Source organism: Leptopilina boulardi, unplaced genomic scaffold (assembly GCF_019393585.1).
Source record: "Leptopilina boulardi isolate dan_hultmark-lab unplaced genomic scaffold, ZJU_Lbou_2.1 LbouV2_310, whole genome shotgun sequence".
NCBI classification, from domain to species: Eukaryota; Metazoa; Arthropoda; class Insecta; order Hymenoptera; family Figitidae; genus Leptopilina; species Leptopilina boulardi.
In genome coordinates this window covers 3980845-4002337 of record NW_026137875.1, presented here as the reverse complement: position 1 = coordinate 4002337, position 21493 = coordinate 3980845, and the positions used below count along the sequence as shown (strand labels likewise).

At 27.7% G+C, this 21493-nt stretch overlaps 1 protein-coding gene across 2 annotated transcripts in view; it reads left to right on the top strand.

Moving 5' to 3' along the window:
• LOC127283685 (complexin) overlaps nucleotides 1-21493 on the top strand; it is a 583758-nt gene that overhangs the window by 214555 nt on the left and 347710 nt on the right. The window lies entirely within an intron of this gene.

The window sequence follows — 21493 nt, the reverse complement described above, 5'->3', positions numbered from 1 at the left end:
AAAAAGCATTTTACCTTCTTGTTTTCAAGAAAAGGCTGTTGAAAATTTTCCAAAATTTTAGTTTCAATGTAGATGGCGCTGCCTCACTTGGACCTGGCCTTAGTGGGTAATGCCTCGTTGAGACGAGAGAAATACTCTCATTCGATACGTCGGAGTAATGCTTATTAATACTGGGGAAATGCCACAAGAGTGAACCACAAGAGTCTGCCGATTTCCTGTGGGAGCGTAGTTTATATAGCCGATCGGTGCCCGGGGCGCATGCGAGAGAGCTCGACGCTATAACTCGCGCGGCGCGATCGGGTACTACGACGTACATTACGGTCGGTAACATTTTTATCGAAATGGGGTATCTAAAAAAATTATATCTAAATGTTACACAACCTCAAATATTGTCAAAAAACGTATTTTCTGCACGTTTTAGGTTAGAATATCTCAAAAACCTGAGGTCAGATTTGGATTCAAAATGCTTTGGAAAATTATAATCTATTTCTTGTTTCTGAAGTACACTGAAAAAGTCTTGGGCGTTTAGAATTCCCAACGCATGTATGAGAAGCACCAAATAAAGAGATTCTGCACAACTTCATAGTGGGACTAACTGTTTCCCATCTTGGGTGCTCTGAGTGCCCAAGTCTGATGCTGCAGCATCACCAAATCTTGGTAACAATAACGTGGAACATCTGCTCGCCCAACATTTAGCATAGAGGTTGCTCAAAATCATGCTCCAGACACTCCAAAGCAAAGAGCTACTGCATTTTCACTGTTGGAACTGCTGATCGCTTAAGACTTTTTCAGTGTAGGCAAAAATTTTCTCGGCCTGTATTATTTGAATCAAATTTTTTTTTCAGTGTAATATTAATATTTTCCTTTAATATTCATTATAAAAAATTTTAATTTATAAACACGAATCTACATATATTTATAAATATATAGTAAAGTAAAAGAAGAATTTAGTCATAAAACACATGAACCATTATAAGTTCTTATTTACATATATAAATAAAATTTCGCTATATTATCGTAAAATTTGCTTTTGTCATGTCCTGACTAATATTGTCAAATTAGTTGAATGATTGATAGTCACGAGCTAGGAAATAAGAGCCGCAAATGGCTTGTGTCAATTCAATAATGCGGTGGCATATTAAAATAAAAATATTATTTATTTTCCAATGCTTTAATGGTCCTTATATGTAGAGAAAAAAGGGAGAAGAAAAATTGGAAAGAGAAAAAAAAAGTTGAATCTTGTTATCAGATTTTTCAGTTCTCTCGCTCTCTTTCTCTCGTTGAAGGTACTCAATTTTTTTTTCAAATGCAAATGTGGAAAAACAAAAGAAATTTGACCTATTTTCAGGTGCTTACGAGGTTTCCATTATATATATATATATACTTCTAAAAGTGAATTATTACGGGTCGAATAATTAAAAAGCCAGAACAATAATGAAATTTTTTTTTATATATATATATATATAAAAATTTTTTTCCAAGTTACTCGATTAAACCTGCTTTTTTAAATTTAATAGGGTGTCCTAATAAATTATTTTAACATAAATATATTTTATTTTCCTTTTATTTTTCTTTTTAAATTTTTTGCCAAAAAAATTGATAATTTTAACCCTTTAAACGCATTTAGGACATAAATGCTCCACTTACAAAAATATAAAAAAAAGTTAACAAAAATTATTTTATTATGGTTTATTAAAAAAAAATCGTAATATTTATTGAAAACACGTAAAATAATTGAAAAAAGTTATTTACTTATTATTTAATTTTACCCTTATTAACTGACACCATGGGTCCAGTAGACTCGAGCATTTTTTCGATATCAAATTAATTGAATGTGCAACTTTTGAATATTTTTTATATTTTAATATATTAGTTTGACAGATTCTTATTGTTAGTAATTTTGTAAGTTTTTTAATACAATTACCTAAATTGATACAAAAGAATAAATTAGCTTCACACATTAATAATTATAAATTTTTCATTTTAACCTAAAAAGTCACATTTTATTCTGTAAAATAAATTCCTTTTTTGCTCATGAATTTTTAAGTAAAAACAGTCAATTTTTCGTTTATATTTTTCACAATTTTTTTTTAACTAACTTAAAATAAATTACACTGTTAAAAATCGGGCTTTAACTTTACACTAAAAAGATTGAAATAATATATTTTCAATCCGAAAAGGGTAAATGTTTGCATGTCATTGGTTGGACAAAAAACTTTAAGCCAATAAAATAAAAACATTCGCACTTGTCGAGATTGAAAATATATAATTTCAATCTTTTTAGTGTAAAGTTGAAGCCCGATTTTTAACAGTGTAATCTCTGTAAAACTAAGTACATTTTAAAAAACACATCTTAAGCTACCTCAGATTATATTTTTGTGCAAAAATATTCAATACCGGCTGTACAATACACGTTTGAATGCATCGGGTCCAGTAGACCCGTTGTGCCATTTACGTTCGAACGCGGAATTGTGCCAGTTAAGATTTAAAAAAGTATCAGTGAATAAATTTATTTAGGTCCTAGAAGTTATTTTTAGTTTATGAATGGCCGATCAAATATGGCGTCCATTTTTAGAAATTGTGTGAAATACTTTGAAACTTTTTCTTCAGGGGTTTTCGGTGTTAATAATTACAAATTCTATGTTTTTTTCATAATACAAAATGGATGTAATCAGCGGCACTGAAAACTACCAAAAAAACGAGTTTCAAGTGAATTTAATGCACTTTAATAAAAAAGAAATCCCCATATTAGATCCGCCATTTTGAATTTTGTCAATCTGATGTCACATGCGTAATCAGCGACCCCAAAAACCTCCCAAGTAGTCATTTTCATGAGCTTACCTCAATATTTTGAAAATTATTCCATTATATTGGATCCGCCATTTAAAATTTTTAAAAACTTACATCGGATTTGTAATCAGTGACACCTGAAAAACTCTCAAAGAAATAAGTTTTAAGTAGATTCGATTTTTAAATTTTTTCAACCGACATATATTAGATCCGCCATTTTGAATTTTAAAAAACTGTGAAATTGTTAAAGTTTTATGATTTCGTATAGTTAAAAAAATAGATAAAAGGCCTTTTTATAAAAAATGTGTGTTTTTTTTAAATGTATTTTTTGAAAAGTTGTTAATTTTAATAAAAAATAATTTCTTTGAAGCAATTAATTTTGAATGAAAAAGGTCTCTCTCTTTTTTTTCATAGGAGAAATTACTTCGATTAAGTGAGACACTCATTATGAGTTCTAATTTGAAATGAACGTTTTAGTTTTCCCTTCTAAAAGCTCGGTGTGAAACACGTTGAACCAGCTAAGCTTACGTAAGTGAATTATCATCATTCTTTAAAGGTCAAAAGTCACAAGGGTAGAGATGCGGAAAATGTCTTAGCCCATATTCAGTTAACATTCCCTTTTTCGTAGAAAAAAAAATTAATTTCTATCACATACTTTTATCTTTTTATCACATTTTTTTTAAATTTCTTTTTTGTAAACATTTTTTTTCAAAGAAAAAAATTATTTAAATGAAATTTTTCTTTCACTGAATAAGATTTAGTTTATTAAAATAAATATTTTCAAAATGACAAGCAATTTGTTTAAAAGAAGTTTTCTTAAAAATTTAATTATATTAGTTAGGTTTTTTTTATAAATAATAATTTAAATATTTTTAATAATTTATGAATAAATTTAAAATTTAAAGAAAAATATTATTTTTTATTTTTATTACACTTTAAAATTTAGATGGTTTTAGAAAATAATAGTGACAATTTTCTGTTTTGAGTATTTGAACATTTTGGCTTTTGAATTTCAGACACTCTAATTAGTATCTGCAATTTATTATCACAGAGCTTGATTGTCAGCCAAGTTAATTTCCTCTTAGATTGATAAGATCTAAAGTCTGTTGAAGCAGATCTTATTATAACACCAAATGCCTACTTCAACTACAGTTTAGTTCATTTATCAAGTAATTACATTAAAAGATCGTGTTATAACTTTAAATAAATATTTTCTTTTAATTTCACTCCTTATATTTCAAAGAAAACTCTTTATTTTTTCTTTTAGTTGTAAATTTCTATTGACATTTTATTATTACTATTATTATTATTCTTATTATTACATTATTTTAGTATAAAAAAAAATTTATAGTTGAATATTCATAAGAGAATTTTCAAATTTTAATATCTCGTAAACAAGTAAATTTCCTATTTTTTTTTTTATAATATTATATATATACGTGTACAATTGCTTCCCTTTTCGAATGCAGTGTTATTGAAATTTTTGATTTATTTTTTCCGACTTGTCTCATACAAAAAAAAAAAAGAATAAAAGAGGACCAATGTAAACTTTAAAATTGGAATTGTAAATAAAGATATATCATGGCCATGGACAAAAAAACCTGCAATTAACTTTGAATCTTTTGCTTGTTAGGTCAGCATTATTTATCGATTTGAAACCTTGACCAAGTTTTTCTTCTTCTAACCGTTGATGTACGAAATATATAATATGATACGGGGCTGCGGTCTAATGAATTGAAATTTATTCAATAATTTGCCATCTAAAATTTATTACACATACTTTTATCTCACATATATATATATATTTTCGACGCAATTTTTAAAATTGATCAGTAAAAAATTATCAAGAAAATCATGACTTATTTTTTATTTGGACATTAGAAATTTCGGACAAATGAAAATTTTTACGTTTAAAGAATAATTTTATTTTTATTATTCATCAAATATTGAGAATTTGGATCACTTTGAGATTAAACTGAATAAAAGAATTGGGATTTTTAATATACAATATATAGATCAATAAAAGTTTAGTTTAGCATTTAGGGAAGCTTTTGGGAATATTGTAATTAATTTCCACATGAAAGTTTGGTATTTTAGTGTAACACTTGCGATACTAGAAGGTATTCTCACTTTAGCGTTCGATATGTTACCAATATATATGCTGTCTATGTAATTTTAAACTTACAATTTATATGAAGAGGATTATACTATACAAAATCTGTATATTGTAGTTAGAAGTTTATCTTAACAATCTGTGCTATAATGTGATTAAAACTATAATAGTGAAATAATTCCTCATATATATATATAGTGACTGCTATATTTGAATCCGTAATAGACACTTCACGAAATTTTAAAAACGGTTGCAATATATTCCTAAACAGTTAAAAAACTTACTAGCAATAATTTTAGACAGTAAAAATGGAATCATTACTTAAAATATTTTTTTTTGTGAATTGTCTTCGATTTCATAATTTTTTTTGACGGAAATATATTTGTTCAATAATAAATTTTTTTTTCATAAAGGGCAAGAGATTGACCTCTATTCTAGACTTTACAGCTATATATATAAGTACGTACACAAAGCCACTCATAGTCCACTCAATCATTTGGCTTATCATGAAGTGTCAAGCACACGATCACTTCACATTCTTTCAAACCAAATGCAGTGAACATTATAATAATTGACGGTTTTTTTTTTTGTCAAAGAGACAACACTACCAAAAAAAAATTTGACAAATCTTATTGGACCCAGTGAAGGTTGTAGGTCACAAAAAAACTGACAAGAATTGTATATTTTATATTTCCTGAACATAATCAAAATTTTTATTTTAGAGCAAAAAAATTTTATGTATATAGGTAGTTATGTATTTAACCCTTCACGGGGTGCCTAAACGAACTTTAAATGACCATTTTTTTTACTTCGGATTTTTTTCTTGCATTCGATTTAGAAACTTATAAAGTAGTGTGTAAAATAATTTTTAGCGAAATTCGTTGAGCCGTTTTTAAAAATAGTATATTGTGCATCTAGGGAGGAAAATAGTTGATTTCCTCCCGAGTTGCACATACTATTTTTTCTAACACACATACCGAAAGTACATAGATTAAAAATAAAGAATGTTAATTTTTCTAAAAACGGTATTTTATTATAAAATTTTAGCGAAAAATATAACTTTTATAGTAAGTCGACTACATTGAGATTAAATTATGTTATTACTGATCAACAGAATTGACAGAATGACAACAAACGATTTTTTTATTCTCTGATAGTTGGTCGAGTAGGTTCTCGGTTAGGGTCTTTGGTTAGTGTCTGTCGAACCCGGGTTCAATTCCCAGTCCCCTCAAATTTGTTTCGAAAATTTTCTCGTTAAGTTTCCAAATGAAAATAAACAGGACATAATTAATAATAATAAACGTCACAAGGATTTTCGAATTTAAAAAAAAACAAATAAATTTTTTTAAAATTTAAAATGTATTTTTTAAAAATTGCAACAAGCTTGCAGCAACCTTTCCAGAAGCTTGTTGAAATTCTCCTGCAACTTTACGTAGCAAGCTTACAGCAATCTTTCACGGCAACCTTGCCGCAATCATTCTTATTATGATTGCAGCAATCTTGTAGCAATCTTTCATGGCAAGATTGCAGCAACCATTCCTGGAAAGCTTACAGCAAGCTTTCACGGCAAGCTTGTCCTGGGTGGGACATTTCGCTAGCTCAGACAAAATTGCAGCAAGCTTGCGCGGTTAACTTGCCGCAAGCTTGCTGCAAGTTTCCGTGCTATCTGGGAAGATATTAAAAACTTAACATTTTTTTAACAAACAATGTTATACATTAAATTTTATATTTTTCTTTTGTTTATTATGTACGTAAATTACCGCAACATCGGTTGATATTGAATTAATTGAATTAATCGGAATATTACCTGTTTATTATATTTAATTGCTAAAAAATTGATTTTTAACATGAAAAATATCGTTTTTTAAAAACGACTCTATGAATTTCGCTAAAAATTATTTTACACACTATGTTTAAGCTCCTGAATCGAATGCAAAAAAAAATCTGAAGAAAAAAAAAGTTGCTATTTAAAGTTTGTTCAGGCACCCCGTGCCTTAACTAGCACCATGGGTCCAGTAGACCCGAGCATTTTTTCGACCTATCATAAGCCACTTCAGATTAAATTTTTGTGCAAAAAATATTCAATACCGGATGTACAATACACGTTTTAATACGTCGGGTCCAGCAGACCCTTTGTGCTACTAACGTTCGAACGCTAAATTGTGCCAGTTAAGGGTTAAGTCACGTTCTTTTAACCATGTTTTCATAGAGAAAGAGAGAATGATGAAGTTCTCAATTGATCCTGATGCATTTATTTAAATATTCACTTCTAAGTATGAAGCATAGTTTCTTAAACACAGTAAACTTGGTTGTATCTTTTTCTATTGCAACGTTTTGATGCACATAAGTTATATCAAAAAGAGATCGTTTTGTGTATCATTTTTAGAAATGATACACGAAACGGTCTCATTTTTTGATGCAAAAAATTTAATCAATTTATATCAATCATGGCCGAATTGAATCGACTCAAAATTAAACGAATTTTTTTCAGATATTTTGGTAATAGTACAATTGCGGAGACCATTTCACTATTTAATTTGAAAATGAAAATAACAGAAAATCAAAGACAATGTGCAATTCGATAATTAAAAAGTGACAGCTTATAAACATAACCTAAAATGCATGAGAAAAAATTTGTCGATAAAATCAATATAGCCGAGCTTTTTAGAAGGTAGATGGCAGTTTTGCTTTTTATAAAAACGATTCAGAAAAAATTTAAAGAAAGAAAATAGATGAGTGCTGCCATCTACCTTCTAAAAAGCTCGGCTATATTGATTTTATCGACAAATTTTTTCTCATTTAAGGTTATGTTTATAAGCTGTCACTTTTTAATTATCGAATTGCACATTGTCTTTGATTTTCTGTTATTTTCATTTTCAAATTAAATAGTGAAATGGTCTCCGCAATTGTACTATTACCAAAATATCTGAAAAAAATTCGTTTAATTTTGAGTCGATTCAATTCGGCCATGATTGATATAAATTGATTAAATTTTTTGCATCAAAAAATGAGACCGTTTTGTGTATCATTTCTAAAAATGATACACAAAACGATCTCTTTTTGATATAACTTATGTGCATCAAAACGTTGCAAAGATTTGATGCAATTTTTGGTCTCAATTTGATACTTTTAGGAAAACTGTGAAGATAATATTGCCTAATTAATTTGTCATCTTGATTCATCAGTCAGGGTATAAAGATTTTCGCGAGTCTGCTACCCCACTTGGAAAGATTCCCTGGAAAGTGCCCCCTGGAGGTTCTATCAGAATTCCGCCGGAACTTCCAACGTAATTTCGTCGGAATTCCATCGGAGTTCCAAAGAATTTCCGATGAGATTCCGACGGAATTAGGACTCTAAAAATTTCGAAAAAAAATTAATCGGAATTCCGTCGGAATCCCATCGGAAATTCTTTGGAACTCCGATGGAATTCCGAGGGAATTACGTTGGAAGTTCCGGTGGAATTCTGATAGAACCTCCAGGGGGCACTTTCCGGGGAATCTTTCCAAGTGGGCATAGTATTTCGTTATTATAGTTCGTATAACTCGTATACCTATACATATATATATATATACAATAGTCACACTCTAAGCACAAAATATCGATTTTCCCTATTATTAGCTCTGCCTCGACCCCTATTATAATTGTAATGATGGATATTTTTTTCCAGTCATCTATATATATGAGAAATGTTTAGTCTTTACGAACTAAATTGATATTTTATTCAAATAGTCATTTTGGACTTTTATTATATAATTTCTTTAGGAGAGAGAGAGACAAAAAGAGGAGGAGCATAGATAAATAAAAAAAGAAAAAAAAAGTGAAAAAGCAAAAAGAAGTCAGTACATAAAATAATGAGTGACATATAATACTGAGGGTTTGTTACATGTATATATGTTCATACATATATCTTGTAGACATTTACCTGTGCGTGTTTACCCACAGGCAGTAAAATAGTATACCTTCTCGTAGAGGAAGTACTCTGCTTGATGGATATTGCCCTCGTGTTGTAATGAAACTGCAAGTACTTTGTCCAAATGTTCGCAAGACACAAGACCCTGCGCGTATAGTCTTTTGTTTTGTAATGTTTCCGGGGGAGAAAAAATATATATATACCCTACTATGGGCAACTAATGACGAATTTTTTTTCTATTCATTCTACTTTGTTGAAACTTACTTATTAAGTTTTTTTTTACACAATAGCGAGAGATATATTAATCTATGAGGTCGTTTTCACCGTGTGGATAAATTTAAGAGTAGGTCCCAGTAAGGTAGCAACATCTATACCTATCGAAACTAAAATTTCGAAAATTTTTTTACAGTATTTACTTGAAAAGAAGACAATAAAATGCTTTGTCCTTTAGGATAATTGATTATTTTTGTTTTTTTACTTTTTTTTTGAGTTAAAATAATTGAAAAAAATTTAATGACGATAAATTAAATATGAGCATAATTTTTACGAAAATTTTTAAGATATTTTCTCGGAAATAACAAGAAAGGAATGCAATTTTCATTTGGAGAATTAATAAACATTAAAAAATTCACCAATTAGAAAAATAACAACAAAAATTTTTTTTTTAAATAACATATCAATACTATTTTACTGATTTTAACATCCATTTGGCAAGTGATATATTTTTTTTTTGTTAGCAACAGCGCTAATCTCCTCCTGTTGGCAGAATCGCGAAACGTCTTATAACATATATATATATATATATATATATATATATATTACCTACCAAATGGCTGTAAAAATCAGTAAAATAGTGTTGATGTGTTATGTTAAAAAAAATTGTTTGTTGTTATTTTCGTGATTGGTGAATCTTAGCTGACACGGACAAAAAAAGAATTATTGTGGTTACTAAAAATTAAGTCCACGCAACAATTCCGAATTGTCAATATAGAACCATTTTTTTTGGGACAAAAAAAAATTGTTAAAATGGGATTGTTATTAAAACTATTCGGATTGTTCGGTAAACAAACAGAATTGTTTGATGAATAATGAAAATTGTTATGGAACAGTTGAAATAACAAAACTAAATTGTTAAATCGGCAATACAATTTGTTGTATTAACAAAGCTTTGATCCGTCTAATACAATTTGTTCAGTTTCTTCGCCTTCTAAAATAATCGATAGCATATTTTCCGAAGGTCATATCACCAGTTTCATTTGCTCTAAAATCTGTGGAACATGCTGCTTCTGAATTAAATTCTTTGACCTGAAACTAAAAAATTATTTTGAGTTGAAATTTGTTGTTAAATAATATTTAATATACATTTTGTATTTTTTAAGGTGAGGTTATGTTCAATAGTAACCGAGTATAACTTACCGATAAACGATGAAATTGTCTCTTCATCCATTCACCACACTTGCAATAAATTTCTCACTTTAACCGGATTCGTTATTTAACAGCACTTTGTCATTTAAAAAAAAACTAATAATAAAAGCAAAAGTGGCACATGTGCCAGAAGCAAACGACGCGACGATTTGCTCGCCAGTTTGCGAGAATTCAAAATGGCCACGTAACATGGAACAATAAACCTGTCAGCTGAACAAATTCGGATTGTTCCATCAGCAATCGACAGAGAGTTTGCATCTGCAACTGTACGGAATTGCAAAGTGAACAAAACTGACAACAAAAAAATTCGTATTGTTGTTAAAACAATATACATTTGTACTGACAACAATCCGAATTGTAATATTAACATTTCGAATTGCAATATCAATAAATCTATTGACAACAATCCAAAAATTGTTTGCACAACAATCCCATTTTTTCCGTGCACTCTAAATCTGAATCAGTGAAAATTTAACTGAATTCAAATCAGTGTCTCAGTTTTCTTTAATTCACCAGTGGAATTTCACTGAGAATCAGTGGTTTTTACTGATTCCCAGTGAAATTCCACTGGTGAATTAAAGAAAACTGAGCCACTGATTTGAATTCAGTGAAATTTTCACTGATTCAGATTTAGAGTGTGTATACCGAAAGAAACATTTGAATTAAATAAAAAATTTCTTTGAAATGAATATAATTTTTTTTTTTAAACAAAGATAATTTGTTTCAAACAAATAAATTTTCTGTGAGTCAAAGAAAAATTTGTCAAAGATATCTTTTTTCTTTGTGCTGTTGGTATAATATTGACATCTTTTATTATAACAAAATTGTTTATCGAAGGTAAGATTTTTAATTGTATATACTTTAGAGTTCATATCAAAAATCAGATTACCCAATTCTTTAATAAAGAAGTTAGGAAAAATATTAAAAAAAAATAACATCATTATGAAACATTATGAAACTGTTTTGCAAAAAAATGTGTTATAAAATTGATTTCTCCTTTTCGTTAAAAACGATTAAAATTTCAATTGACAATAAATCGTAATAAAATAAACGATCCACTAAATTTATATAGGTGTGATCCTCGATAAACAGTTAAATCAAAATAATAGTTGACAATTTAGAGAGTAATAAAATAGATTACGCGGTTATCAAATAGAAGAGGTGAATATAACTATATTTATTGTATATACAATATATATATTTATATAGCGTTTCTATTATAGTCAGAGCAAAAGTATTTCTATAACATACATTTCTAAAAATAAAATTATAATTTAGTACCTTTGATAAAAATAGCTTTATCCATAGTCATCATTATTGTAATTTACATTTGTAGTCTGCTATTTATATATAAATAGTATACATAGTAGTATATATAATAGTCGTCATATGGATAAATTTAAATTCTATTTTAAATAACCTCTTCTAAAGACGAGTGTATAATTATAATATTAAATTTACTTTTACTACTGACAATGAGACACAAGAATTACATATATATATATATATATATATATATTTAAAATTTATCATCTGACTGAATAAAACCAAATTTTGTTACTGGTATTTTTATTTTAAACGAATTTAAAACGATCCGTCTGAATGAAATTGACTTATACTACTGATAATCGCATTATATGAATTTAAAACGTCCTGTCTGACTGAAACTGATTTATACTACTGATGTGTGTTTCACGAATTTAAAAGATTCTGCGCAAGTCTGACATTTACTGCTATATAGTTAATAAAAAAAAATTCTATCTTTATACAATTCAATTGATTTGACTGAAATTGATTAATTATTTATATTATCTCTCTATATTATAAAAAGATTTCGCCACTGTTTCATCATATCAAAAACGTATAGGTTAAAACAAACATAACCTTTAAAATCAAGGTCATATGTCAAAAATGTAGGTTAAAACGAACATTACCTTTAAAACCAAGGTCATATGTCAAAAACATAGGTTAAAGCGAACATAACCTCAAAATTCAACGTCAAGAGTAACCTACCTAAGACCTATGTTTTTGACATTGTAAGTACAATATAGGTCTTTAATTCTGATTTTAATTTCAAACACAGCGCTGAAGTGATGTGGAATGAAATACCTATATTAGTATTAAAACGAACATAACCCCAAAATTCAAAGTTCTAAGTCTCTACAATTCAAGGCCTTAGTTCAAACATAACCTCAAAATTCAAAGACATAGGTCAAGGGACCGTTGGGTTTGAGTCTATGTCCGACAAACATAACTTCAAATTCCCCTAACCAAAAAACGAACATAACCTCAAAATGTAGATAAAATTTTAATAATTTTAATACTTGCAAGCCCTTAAAAAAATTAATCATTAAAGTGGAAAATAAGATGGGTTGACGTTTAATAAATAAAATGATTTTTTTTTATTAAACATGAATCGATCTTTAGTCTATGATTTGTTAAAGTTACAAGAATTGACTAATAATTTATTAATTTAACGTAATTTTTTTTTATTATTTGAATGTTTTGAATTTTTAAAAAATAACCAAATAAAAAAAATTAGGTTACAAATGTCTTTAAAAAAGCTAAGAGAGTAAATATGGATTCATTGTGCAAAGTAACTTACTGTTACATAATTCCATAAAAAAAAATGCATATTGTTAAGTCAGTCGCATTTTTTTTACTGTATAAACACTGTATACGCGTGTCATTTTCTCAAGTCTAGATTTTATTTCCTTTTTATTAAGTTCTTTTTATTTTGTCCAATTTCGTGTAGCAAAAGTACGTGAGGAAAGTCGTAAAAATGAGAGCAATGCGAAAGATCACGAGGATTTCTTTCTCCCGTAAAATGCTCTCTTTCTTTGCAGTAATCACACGTATAGCGTGGAAAAGATAAAACCACTATACAAAAATGCACATGTTTTCGTTTATTAGGAAAAAAAAAATTTTTTTTTTTTTAGAGTTTCACATTTTTATTAATTTATTTTTTCCCTTTAAATATTCGACTTTTTTTTGTATAGAGTTTCTTTTATTGAATTTTTATTCAATTTTTATTTGTAATTATGTTAAAAATAACTATTAATAATTTAATTAATCTAGAATTGGAAATTGTTAAGACATTAAATTTTTTAAATAACTAATCATCGCTTTGTCCATGTAATGGATTTTTTTCTATTTCATCTAAATTAATAATTTCATAATTTACTGCAATAATTTAGTATTAATAAACTTGCAAATTAGAAAATTTTTCCCTTTGAATTGTAAAATTAATTACTTGGATTATTATCATAATATCATTGAAATATTATTCGATTATTATTTGCATTAAAGATAATATATTTGATTCTAAAATTATATAACTACATGTTATTAATTATTAATTAATAGATTATAATTTTGGTGTAGAAATTGAAATTTATGCCTGATGGGGTACTGACTAGATTTTCCTATTTTTTATGTGGCTTATTTTATCAGGCCCTTGTCAGTTTTTCTTTAAATTGTCCTTTTTTTATTTTAAATAAATGATATTTTTTGCCATTTTTATTTTATAATTTATATTCTATTTTGAGATTATTAGGGAAAATGTATATAAACTACTGAAAAATAAAATTTTGAAAAATGTCACACTCATGAGGGATCGAACCTTGGACCCTCGGGACGCAAGTCGTGTACTCTAACCACACAGCCACTTTCACTTTCAAATATTTTACCTAACACTTCTTGACTATTAAGACTGCTGTACTTTCTGTTTGTAATAACAAAATAACTACATTATTCTTTAAATTTTCACATCTAATAATAGTTTATAATCCTTTAAACTAATTTATTTAGAAAATCATAAAATGTTTTCAAATTTTTAATAAATTAAGTAAATGGAGCAAAGTGGGTCAATTTCTGCACGAGTTGTTATCTAAATTTTTGTAAAATTTTTTTAAAAAACAGTTTTTTACATTTTTTTTCTCTTTGTCTTTGTACTATCATTTAATTGTGAAATGTAATTTTTTTTTTCGTATACACAAGAGTGTTTTTAGGAAACAGTTACTAGCTCTGAAGACTCGTGACATTTTCTAAGATAAGATGAATCAGTGAAGCAAATTTTGGTGCTGGGCGTGAAACAAACGATGTTAATAAGAGGTGCCAGGATTCTGGCTCAAGTTTAAAATGACGTCGCAAATATTCCGAGTTTCACTTCTCGTTATATAGTGCGGTTGAACTAACGGATATTACACAAGTTCCTATCAGGATTAAAAAAACTAGCTTATTTTTTTTAATAACGGTAAAATAAGACTTTAAAAAATATTAATTAAAAATTTTAAAGATAGTGTTCTCTGGTAAAATAATTTTCTAAGGAATTTCCTCTTGAACTTTGAGAAAATGTTCCTTTTTGTATGCATGAAAATTATTTGATGCTTCAAATAATAATTATATATTAGTAAATTAATTAAAATTAATATTAAATAAATATTCGTAATAATTTAAAAAATTCCATACATGATTATAATTATTAAATAGTAATTCCAATAAAATATTATTGATATTAAATAAGAAAAAACGTAGTGCATATTTTTCTGATTAAAACTACATTATTTAAATAAACTTTTTGATGCATTAATTTCACGTGAATTTTTTAAAATTTTTTAATTCAGTAAAATTATTTGTAATAATTAATTTTGCTTCCTCGTGGTGGAAGCTATTTTTTAATATAAAAGAAAAACGTGTCAATTTGCTTTTTCAATTAAAAAAAATGTTATTTTTTTTATATCTCTAGTGCATTTATCTTATATAAAAAAAACTTTTTTTTATATTTACAACATAAATAACTTGTTTATTGAATATAAAATGCAAAAATTATAAAATAATAATTTTAATTATTCCACAATTAATTGAATTAGAATCAATAAGAATTTATTTAAAAATAATAATAATAATAATAATAATATTAATACAATATTCAAATTATTATTTTTATTAACTTCAATTTGAATTTAACTCTTAACCTATATTAAAATAAAAGTTTTATAATAGAGTTTATAAATTTTAGTTTTATTTCTTTAGGTCTATTCTTTGAGATTTTACATATTTCAATCCCAACAATTGTAATTATTGTTAATGAATATAATAAAAATAAATTACAGTATAAAATTATATAATAAGTTTTAGAAAAATAAATTTGTAGTGAATTCATTAAGTTGCATTAATGGATTTTGTATTTAATTGATTTTTAAATTTTAGGATGGAAAAGCTTAAACTTGATTCTTTTATAAAACGATGTCTCCTTATGAAGCTGAAGTACGCAACGTTTATGATAAACAATTTTTAAAGAAATAATTTTTTAAAATGAATAATTCTATAATTTTCTACCTAAAAAATATTTCTTGTAGTTTTCATTAATCAACAAATTATAGAAAAATATTTTTTAGGTAAAAAATTATAGAATTTTTCATTTTAAAAAATTATTTCTTTAAAAATCGTTTATCATAAACGTTGCGTACTTTAGCTTCACGGAGAAAAAGAAAAAGTAATTTTTACTACTTTCAGAGTAAAACTGGACCAACTCGAAGTTTCTGCGCATCTCTGGCAATTTTTACTCCAAAAATAGTAAAATTTATTATTTCTGTAGTAAATTTTACTGTTTCCGTAGTAAGTTTTACTATTTCTAGAGTAAATTTTACTATTTTTGGAGTAAAAATTGCCAGAGATGCGCAGAAACTTCGAGTTGGTCCAGTTTTACTCTGAAAGTAGTAAAAGTTACTTTATAAAAGAAATCTTTTTTCTCCGTGTTCGTGTCTCCTTACTCTTTTTGTACTAGTTTCTTTAAGGTAGTATTACACTTTTCAAGCAGTAAAAAACGGGTTTAGAAAAAAATTTTTTTCTCGCTTCTTAATTTATTTAAAGGAACAAATTTTTTTTTATATCATTATATGGCATTAAAACTTTTATAATAAATAAAATAAAATTTTTTTATTATCTCTCTTTGGTCACTAGAGGGCCTTAAAGTCAAGGCAAAAAAAAATTTGGGCAATCGGCGGACAGGCTACAGCCTCTCAGGGACATCGGATCTGAAAAAACAAAAAACCGTTTTGAAGCTGAGACATGTCATTAAGCATCCCCCCTAACCCCGATAAAAAATATTGAAAATTAACGAAATGGCAGCGATTTAAAAAAGAAATGTCAAAAATTAGGTCTTTTTTGGTTAGTTTTTGGATTGTAGCTAAAATCCAAAAAGAAATAGATAATTGGATTTAGGGGGGATGCTTAAAGAATTTAATTACGAAAAAAATGATATTTTTTTCAAAAAAATTGGTTCATTAGAACTCGAGTTATGCTGTCCGCCAGTTTCAAAAACAACGTTTCGAGAAAAACTCGATTAAGGCCCTCTAGTGACCAAAGAGAGATAATAAAAAAATTTTATTTTATTTATTATAAAAGTTTTAATGCCATATAATGTTATAAAAAAAAATTTGTTCCTTTAAATAAATTAAGAAGCGAGAAAAAATTTTTTTTCTAAACCCGTTTTTTACTGCTTGAAAAGTGTAATACTACCTTAAACATTTTTATTACCTGTTACGAACTATCGTAACGAAATTATAAATAAAAGATAAATAAAATGATAATAAATAATTTTCAAGAATAATTGAAAATTATTTAAGAATAAAATCTCCAAGTCGATGCCACAATGTATATAGGCATGTAATTTGAATCCCCGATAATCGCGCGCGTTGAGTGATACTCCACACACACAGTCTTATATTCTCGTTGCTTCTAAAAATGTATCTATGACTATGATATTATAATATAACTTTGTTAAACTGTTATATTATAATATATTATTTTATTCTATCTTATGTTATATTATTCTATATTATGATTTATACTATATTATATTATGCTATATTATAAACTATATTAATTATTTAATACCAATATTCAAGCTTGAATATTATAAATATATGCATGAAAAATTTAATATAGTGTATTTACCTTATATAAAGATACTAAAATATTATTATAAATAAAACAATTATACTTTACTCATTTTTATTAATAATTTGCAGTAATTAATTAATTAACAATATGCAAATTATTGTTAATTCATGATTTTTTTTATTAATAATGATAAATCGTATTATTATCATTGTTAATTACATTTACTAAAATTAATATTAATAATTAATCATAATTATTATTATAAACAATTGGATATATTACCAATACTATTTTTCTACTTATTAGAATCATCATTATCAAATATTATTTCAAAGAATATGCATTGTATATGCACGTATGCGTGTGCATTATTTTTATCGTGTGTACGTGTGTTCATAGTATGCCAAAGTGATATGCATAGATATGAGTATACATTGTTTGGTTGCACATTTCTACGCATATTATAGTAACCAACAATAATGTGATTATTATATTGCAATTATTATATTTACGAAAATGTATTATTTTATAAGAAGGGAGAAGAATCGCATACGTTAATTCTATCTATCTTTCTCTCTCTTTCTCACGCGTTCAGGTGCAATGAGTCTCGCAGCGTGGATGCGGTACACACAGACACGGACTCCCCATAGCCTGCGTAACGCATATGTGTGAGGCGCTTGAGGAGTATCGCGCGATGCAAACACTGCCTTCCTTCCCCTATTCTTTTCCTTATAATACCTTCAAATTAAAAAAAAAAAGGAAATAAAGATACAATAATTGTTGATAGCTTAAATTGGAACATGTCACATTTTCCAAGCACATATAAACTCGCAACAATTAAGATTTTATTTTAAGAGGGTCAATTTTGTAAAAAAAAACAAAATGCATATAAAAAAAAAAGAGAAGAAAATTTTTGAGACATGTATGTCGTGCATATATGCATGTGTACTAAGGTAAATGTACGTGTGTATGCGTAAAATGTATATGCATATATAAAAAGGAAAATAGTTTCATTTTTAATATGAAAACGATAATCTGTGCAGAACTATGGCTGCTCTGGAATTCAACAAAGGTTGCGAGTTATACTTTATTAAAAACACACATATACACTTACACATATGGAGATGTGCAGTTCCAATAGTGTCAACAAAGAAAAGAATAACAAGAATCATGGGTTCTGAGAATATCGATGGACGATGATCTAAGTTTTCTTATCGATACCCCTGAAACCCCCAGAATCCTTCTACCCCTGATTCACTAATCCCACTAAGTGCATCTCGCGATGCTCTTTATAAGCAGAAGCTCATAGGGCCTCATTGCCTATTCGTCTTCAGTCAATCACTTAGTACGTGTTACTGATTTTTGCATTATTTCTTTAAAAAGTGAACTTAGAGTTTAAACTGTGGAGAAAGCTCAATAATATACCTGCTGAATCACGATAGATTTTCGTTGAGCCAGGTAAATTAACAACAGTGCTTAAATTTCTAAAATTAAAATTGCTGAATCACGATAGATTTTCGTTGAGCCAATTTTTAATTTTAAGAATAAGGCCCGTCTGCGAGCTGGCTCCAATTTAAATTCTATTTTCTTTGGGCGGACGTAAAATTAAATCGAACCTTGAACCGGCTGAGTCCCAATCGGTTGATCAGTACAGTGAGAAATTATTTAATAAATTATTTATAATTTATTAAATAATTTTTTGTTCTTAAAACCGGCCAGTCCGTACGGATTGTACCTGCGCCGCTTGTGTCTGATAGGGTACCGGTACCGCGTTTCGAGACGCGGAAATACGCATAACACCTTTCTTTCGTTTTGCCCGTTGATTGTGCGACGAGATCGCGAGAATTCTCCCTTCTCAACAAGCTCTCTCGACGGTAGTGTGTAAGAGAAATCTAGCCGTAAGTAATAAAAAAACTGTATCGTTCCAAAAACATTATTCTTTACAAAAGAAAGCATATAATGTGTAATTTTTGCAATTTTTACTTTGATTTTTAATAAATTTTTGTAAACTAAAATTCCAATTGTTCTATTCAATCAAATAGACCTTTTTATTTGTGCTGTCAAAAATAGTGTGGATTTTCATCTCAAAGCTAAGAAACATTATTTACGATCTAAAGATTAAATTGGCAGTTTCGTCTTCTATCGGCGATATAATTAATCGAACCCACATTAAAAATAAACATTATTAAGTTGAATGTTCATTTTGACTTTTTAATGGCAACTTGGTTCCTCTGGCGAATAGAAAATTTTAAATAATTGTTCAAAATTATAAAAATTAATAAATTAATTTTCTCGTTCGTAACATACCCATTTTTAAATTAACAATTTTTTTTCATTTAATCGTCGTAGAATGACGTTTAAAAAATTGAATGTATAACTAAATGTGTTGTCAAAAAAATTAAATAACCCCTTTTTAGAAGTAGCCTGGAACCTGATCAGGACCAAACCACAAATAAGATTTTCTTAAGGCAATTGCTACGTTATTAATATGATATATTAATAACTTTTACAACAAATCGAATTTTTAATATTAATTTAAAAAAAAAATTGCATATTTTCGTTAATGATCCCTTGTCAAAGACACGGTGAAAAATTAATCGAATACTATAATACGTGAAAGATAAAATATCGAGAAATAGTGAAACAAAAAAAAAATGATATATCCTCCGAAAATTGGATGTAAGAAAAGTAAAATAGTGTCAGTAGGAGAGGGGGGAAAGAGGTGGAAAATCGACGTCGCGATAAACAATGGTACGTCGACGATTGTAAGCAATGCTAGAAACTGGAAGTTTTTTTTTTCTTTCTTCTTTTTTACCTTCCTCCTTCTTATACCCAGGAACAATTCCAAGAGTCCCCGGGGACTTGAGTTATTACATCTTGAACTGGCACGGCACTATAAGAGAAACAACGCGAGAAAAGCGGAAGTACAGTGAAGCTACGGCGCAGGTATACATATATATATATATATATATATATATATATATATATATGGCGCTTTTGTATCAGCTCTTGTTTAAAGTTTTCCTCTCTTTCTCTCTCAAAAAGCGGAGAAATATTAACGGTTGCACTCTCCTAATATTAGAAGATCCTATGGGACATATTGGTCGCGATTTGTTCTCTCTGCGTCCCAATGCCTGGCAAACGTTGTCTTGGAAACATTTTTCTTGAATCCGTAGAAAAAAGTATCAATTCTTCCTTTTCTTTTTCTCTCTTTCTTTCTTTCGATCGAGAGTAGATCTCTTTGAACATGCTCTTGAAAAATAGTGTCTCGACAATCTTTAAAATTACTGTATTTTTCGATACAAACTATTTCTAAAGTAATTTAGAAGGCAATTAATGTCCTGTAAGAATTTTCCAAATTCATTGTGGAAAAAGAATTTTTAATACCTTTAGCAAGTAAAGTAAATGAAAGAAAAAAAATTATAGCTTTTATTTAAAATATAAAAGACGAGTTTTCATATTGAAGAATTTCTATGTAAATAAATTCTGAATAAATTATTATTATTGCTGCGCAAGAAAATTAAAATTATAAGACGCGACTATAATGGTCAATAAAGATCGGTAGTTACCGAAAATTTACGAACAATATAACAACTTTGGAATATAGAAATGAATAAAATTTTTAAGAAGCTCAGTGCTCTTTTCGTTAGCAAACTGACTAGTATTATTGTATTTATATAATCGAATGCTTGAATTTAAAAAAAGAAATCTTTAAGTATTCAAAATTTTTTGATACTTTGCAAAAATAAAATGAAATTAAACTAATTTATTTATAAAAATTTTATTTTTCTGTTTCAGGTGAGTCTCTATATCAATATGTAAACACAGCTTTTTGTAAAAAAAAAAAAAGAAATATGTAAGTATGTAGTAATATTTTATTAATTAAACTTATATTTATTTTTACGTTTGGATTTCCCGCGTACACCTTTTTGCATAATGCTTTTACGCATTCTATCCCCCAGCTTTAACCTCACTTCTAAAAAACCCCAGAATCCCCAAATTGCGGTCCGTAGTCCGAGCTATACTATTGGTTTTAATTAAAATTATAAATTACAAATTTTGTTAACATAAAAAATAAATTTACGAATATTAATATAACATAATATTCGGATAAATAAAAATTCGTTAAAAGAACAATTCTCATACACATAGAAATACTTTTTGTTTTGAAAATTGTGAGTGCTAACCTGATCTACTAAGGTTTTTACGTCAGCTTTGAAATTATATAGTATCAATCTCGGAAAGTGCGAATACTTGCATTTCATTGAATTAAAGTTTTCAATCAATCGAATGAAATAAAAGTATTTACACTTTTCAAGATTGAAACTATTTCAATCTTTCTGGTGTAA